Source organism: Papaver somniferum, chromosome 4 (genome assembly GCF_003573695.1).
Source record: "Papaver somniferum cultivar HN1 chromosome 4, ASM357369v1, whole genome shotgun sequence".
Lineage (NCBI taxonomy): Eukaryota > Viridiplantae > Streptophyta > Magnoliopsida > Ranunculales > Papaveraceae > Papaver > Papaver somniferum.
In genome coordinates this window covers 43,964,871-43,971,470 of record NC_039361.1, presented here as the reverse complement: position 1 = coordinate 43,971,470, position 6,600 = coordinate 43,964,871, and the positions used below count along the sequence as shown (strand labels likewise).

The 6,600-nt window shown below is 39.4% G+C and overlaps 1 pseudogene; it reads right to left on the bottom strand.

Annotated features, from left to right (window-relative positions):
* Positions 1–3,101: 3,101 nt before the first annotated feature.
* On the bottom strand, positions 3,102–5,451 carry LOC113272428 (annotated as a pseudogene).
* Between the last annotated feature and the right edge of the window lie 1,149 nt (positions 5,452–6,600).

Sequence of the window (6,600 nt, the reverse complement as noted above, 5' to 3'; positions counted from 1 at the left end):
GGTATTAACATGTTGATGACGTGATCCATTTTCAATGGCTTTGCTCGATGATCACCTTGCTCCAAAAATGCAGATGATGTGATTGCTCCAAAAATATTCTCCTCCAAATGTAAAAATATTGCCTTCATGATGTAAGATATCAAAATACGATCGTAACGAGCCAAAAATCATCCAATTCGGACTTGGGATGAAGAAGATATCAAATAAACAAATTTAAAGACCAAGCCCAAAAATGAGTGTATTTCGCTAAGCCCACGAAGTGGGGCAAAACAATCCTCAAGCTAAACGAATTGGGGCTGAAAAATCATGAGCTAATGGCTTGACTAGCTTGCAACACTGCTAGCTTGGCTTGGCTCGGGGTGGAAATATCCGTAAATTTAAACGCATGTGGTGTAAATATACTAGGAGCATAGGAGTAACTTGTAACGCGTTACATCGAATCAGGTCCATCGTACTACGTTGTGTCTCGATACACTGAAGGGAAAGTAACTGATCGTCCGGACTTTGGTCGCCGGACATGGCCGCCGGCAACCCGTTATTGCACCGACGCCGGAAAACTTGACTTCGCCTGAGAAGACGACATGACGTCACAATGACGTCACCTACTTGCGTCATGCTGACGCATCTGACACTAAAACTAACGGTGTCACTTTTCTAACGGAAGATGCTAACGGCTTAACGAATATTCCAGCGACGCTATAACGTAACGGACTCTGCTGACGTGGTTGTTTGATGACATAGCAGTTAATGATTAATGCTCGTTGCTGACGTGGCTTTCTGACATGGCATTTTGATGACGTGTCATCATCTGGTCGGGGATTCATTGCTGACGTGGCTCGATGACGCGGCACATCATCGCTGACATGGCAAGATGCATCGAAGTTTGATTACCGCAGAGCATCGAAGTTTGATGTATCGCAGAGCGTCGAAATTTGATGCACCGAAGAGGATCGAAGGTTGATATTCACAGAGCATCGAAGTTTGATGCACCACAGAGCATCGAAGGTTGATGTACGCAGAGCATCGAAGTTTGATGTAACTGGAAACATCGAAATTTTCCAAAGTTTTGACGGAATTGCGAACGGCCGCCGGGCATGGCCGCCAGACATTTTTTTTTTTTTTTTCCGAAACTTTTCACCGCGGTTTTCGCGAACTGTGATCTTTCCTCCAAACATTTAGCAACAGTTTTATTCAACTGTTACTGTTTCTCATGGAATCTTCTTTGGACTTTTAGCAAAGGTTCTGGATGTTGTTGTCGTTTCTCATGGACTCTTCCGCCACTGTTTTTGTTATACTTATGTGACCTTTTCCGGAACCTTTTGAGATGCTTTTATGGGGATCTTCCTTTGGGTTTCCGCCTCATGTCTTTGTCGTATGTGCAGCTGGTGCAGGTAGCAACGGACTTGGAACTCGGACTTGGTGGAGGTGATTTTGACAAGCTACGAACTCGAATATGCTGCTGACATGTTATGGATGAACTGATTTTTTTCGAACTTAGGACTGTGACGTGTTGTAGATCGAACATCCTGCCAATAGTTTTTGCGATCTTTGCAGTGAGTCAGCTTTGGTGGCTTCCGACTGTGAAGCTGGACTGCAGCAGTTGCGATCAACTGGACTACAGTAACTGTGATTAACTGGACTGCCACAACTACGATCAAACTGGACTGCAGCAGTTGCGATCAACTGGACTGCAACAGTGATTTTTCAAGACGTTCAAATTGCTTTTTGACGGACACGATATTGAAGTATTTTGTACAACTTTTCTCAATGGGAAAACACGATTCCTTTTCTCGTAATCCCCTTAGTCGGCGCCAATGTTTCTACCCAAAATTACTTTTGGGCACGAAACACGATTGAATCGATTATTTGATGTGTGTTTTGGGTTAGGATACGAATTGAAGAACAAACAAAGAGATACAGGTTTAACGTGGTTCGGCATGGTTTGCCTACATCCACGGAAGAATCCCCTAGAGGAGTGGTATTTTATTGATATTTAGAATTACAATGCTCTTTTCTCCCATTGGCCACCTCTCTATGATTTCTGCTCCTCCCTATTTATATAGTTAAATATCTAATTTCAATATAAACTTAAATGGCATTAACTGCTCATTCATGCCTTCATCTTCAATTCTGTATGAAACTGCTCGAATTAATACTGCATGTTAAATTCTGCATGAAACCGCTGGAATTGATACTGCATGCCTCCTGAATGAATTCGAATGAAACTGCTCATTCATGCCTCATGAATTAATTCGCATGAAACTGCTCATTCATGCCTTCAGAATTAATTCTGCATGCTGGCAGACTGGATTGATGGTTGACAGGCATAATGGCCGGCAGTATGGATGGATGTTGGCTGGCAGACTTGATTGACTGGCCGACATGCATAATGGCTGGCAGCATGGATGGAGGTTGGCTGACAGTACGGGTAGAGACTGTATGGAAGTGCGATAGAGTATTTAACTGGGAATTGATTGGCAGCACCGCTGGAAACATAAGTGGAAACTGCATGGCAGCACCATCAGCAACACGTCCTTGACATTGACTGATGGTTGACTTTGACCGTTGATCGGTTGGTGACTTTTTCATTGACCTTGACCATTGACCGGGAGATGACTTTGACCATTGACCGATCATTGATTTTATGTAATACTGGGCAGGCTGGTGGGATGCTTCGGTTGACTGGTTAGCGGGCTTGGATGAGGGCCAATAGATGATTCAAGTACCAATTTGGCCCATTTTGTGGCATTTTTACTTATGGTACAAACAGAGTTCAACTGATGGGATCCCAGTTAAATTAAGATATTGATCTTTGATAATACATTAATTAACCATTACCATTACGGATGCCAGTTTATCAAAAGAAAAGCAAACAACTACAGAAAATGCTTCAAAAAAAAAAAACTACATAAAGGATGAGGATGTCCCAAGCCTTCACCTGATTTCAGCAATCTAAGCAAACTGTCTCTAAACAAAAGGTTCCCTCAAGTTCGACGTCATTGATGCACCGACCGCATTAATAACACCGTGAAACGCAAAAGCTGCATGCCCTGCATGAATGAGATTTCATCTTTTTACCTTGGCAGCTCTCTTTTAGACAATCATAAACCATGCGAATAAACAAGACATCTCAGACAAAGCTCAATATCCATGGCACAATCATCATCACCACAAGACAGGAAGTACTGCAGTCCATAGTACCTCAAATCTTTAACATTGGACTTCTATCTGCATCTATCCTCACCAATTAAGGACTTCAACTCTACAAAGTGTATTTATTGCACGTCATAACGTTCACCAACTCTTACCTGCTTAATCCCACCTGGTGGTGTATTTCTACACTTGAAATTCTTCAAGAATTTCAGGATGCCCTCAACAGTTAGTCTTGTACATCCTAGAACATTCAGCTTGAATAATCTTGGATTTCTTTTGAGCACACGTTTCAAACCATCATCTGTTATCTTAGAACACTTGACCAGACTCAAAGTTTTCAAGTTTCCTTGAGCCTTGTTAGTTAGCTGCAGAAGAGCATCGTCTGTAATTCGTTCACTTGATGTTTTCCGATCTATATGAATATCCCTCCACAAGCGAGCATCACTCTGAACAGTAGAGCTTAAAAATTTGCAGACACTTTCGAAAGACAGAAGTTCATGTACATTCAGATAACTAATGGGAAATAACTGAAGCAGCTAGTATGGGAATTCTCCATCCACGTCCAAAGCACAATATGAATTATTTAATCTCTCATATGTCATCTCCACATTATCTGAATGAAACTCCACAACAGCATAAATTCCAGATAAACTCAAAAAATCCGATTTTGAAAATTGAAAAACCTTCCTCAATTTAACAGGTGATTGCTGCTGTAAAATTTCAATTTAACTAAATTCACGCCAAAAAGGAAGGATCCATCATATAAAAACCAATTTTGATCCCCAAATTGCCTTCTGATGGCTTATTTGGAATCACCGAATGCCATGAGATATTCAAGGTCATGTGTTAAAGGTAAAAAATTAACATATTTTTAGTTGGTTACCATTTTCGGACATACTAGTAAACTTTTTATTTTACTTCTTACATATCGGTAGACTTTTTCTATTATTTTACCACCCAAGTGGCATCATACCATAGCTTATATTGAGTTATGCAAACTTAAGTACAACAAAGATTAAATAGGTTTACCATCAAAGATGGAAATTTTGATGCAGTCTCTTTTGTCCTCGGAAAGCTAACCAAAATCAATAGACATCAGAATTCTAGAGCGGTTAAACTTTATAGCATAGCTTTTTACTCTACTGGTTTAGAGAACTTTAATTGGAAATGACCAAATCTTCAGTATTTGCTAAATCATATTCAATTCGTAGAGATAAATTCTGATGTTTTGGATAACTCTTGTATAGTTCTACCAATGTTTGATGTTGTCGACAGCCCAACAATTCGCCTTGTAACTGCTGAGTAATTAGTAATTCTTTTGGCAGTTTACTCATGTTTTTATAAATAAATCAAAAGAAAACTCTGAAAAAAGGTTTGAGGCATACTAAAAAAAACAAACAAACACATGAAATGCTTCCGAAAAAATTAAATAAATAAAACTACAGGAAGGATGAGGATGTCTCAAGCCTTCACTTGATTCCAGAAATTCGAGAAATGTGGCTCTAAACAAAAGGATTCCTGAAGTTCGACGTCATTGATGTACTGACCGCATTAATAACACCGTGAAATGCACAATCTACGTGCCCTGCATGACTGATGTTCCACCTTTTTTACCTTTGGATCTCTCTGGTGGAAAATCATAACCATTCGAAAGAACCGACATCTCGGGCAAAACTCAATATCCATGGAATAATAATCATCACCACAAGACAGGGAGTACTACTGCCTATAGTACCTCGGATTTTAACATTGTACTTATGCCTGCAGCTATCCTCACCAATTAAGGACTTCAACTCTTCAAAATGTATATGTTGCACGCCATAACGTTCACCAACTCTTACCTGCTCAATCCCACCTGGTAGTGTATTTCTAGACTTGAAATTCTTCAAGCGTTTGAGGATCTCCTCAACAGTTAGTCCCATACATCCCAGAACATTCATCTTGATTAATCTTGGATTTATTTCGAGCACACGTTTCAGACCATCATCTGTTATCTTAGAACACTTGACCAGACTCAAAGTTCTCAAGTTTCCTTGAGACATGTTAGCTTGCTGCAAAAGAGCATCGTTTGTGATCCGTTCCCTCAATGCCGGGAGATCTATATGAATATCCCTACACAAACGAGCACCACTCCAAATAGTAGAGCATAAGAATTTGCAAAAGATCATGTTCATTCAGATAGCTAACGGGAAAGATCTGAAGCAACTCGTATGGGCATTCTTCATCCGCATCCAAAGCACAAGATGAATTTTCTAATCTCCCATTCTTCATCGCCAGATTATCCGAATGAAACTTCATTGCAACATCGATTCTATAAAAAAGTCAAATAATTTGATTTCGAAATTTGGAAATCTTCGTCAATCCAACGGGTGATTCCTGCTGTAAAAGTTCAACTTAACTAAATTCATGCCAAAAAGGAAAGATCCATCACACAAAAACCGATTTTGATCCCCAAATTTCCTTCGGATGGCTTATTTGGAATCACCGGACGCCATGAGATATTCAAGGCCATGTTTTAAAGGTAAAAAGTTAACCTATTTTTAGCTGGTTTTCAGACATACTAGTAGACTTTCTCTTTTACTTCAGACATATCGATAGATTTTTTTTAAATAATTTTACCACCCAAGTGGCATCATGCATGGCTTATATTGAGTTACGGAAACTGAAGTACAACAAAGGTTCAACCAGGTTTACCATCAAATAAGAGATAAAAAATTTGATGCAGTCTCTTTTGTCTTGGGAAAGCCGACCAATATCAATAGACAACAGAATTCTACGGCAGTTAAACTTCATAGCATAGCTTTTTACTCTACTGGTTCAGAGAACTATAATTGGTAAGGACCAAATCTTTTGTATTTGCTTAATCAGATTCAATCCGTAAATATAAATCCTAATGTTTTGGATAACTCTTGTGTAGTTTTATGAATGTTTGGTGTTGTCAACAGCCCAACAGTTAGCCTTGTAACTGTTGAGGAACTGCCAATTCTTTTTGACATTTTACTCGTTTTTTTATAATAATAAAAAAAAACACTAAAAAAAGGTTTAAGGCATACAAACAAAGCGAACAACTAAAGGAAATTCTTACGGAAAAAAAAAACTACAGGAAGGATGAGGATGTCTCAAGCCTTCACCTGATTCTAACAATCTGAGCAAAGTGTTTCTAAACAAAAAGTTTCCGCAAGTTCGACGTCATTGATGTAGCAACCGCATTAATAACACCATGAAATGCAGAATCCACATGACCTGCATGAACGAGGTTCCACCTTTTTACCTTGGAAGTTATCTGCTGGAAATCATAAACCATCTGAAAGGACCGACATCTCGGGCAAAGCTCAATATCCATGGAACAATCATCATCACCACAAGACAGGGAGTATTGTTGTCAATAGTACCTCGAATTTTTAACATTGGACTTCTGTTATCCTCACCAATTAAGGACTTTAACTC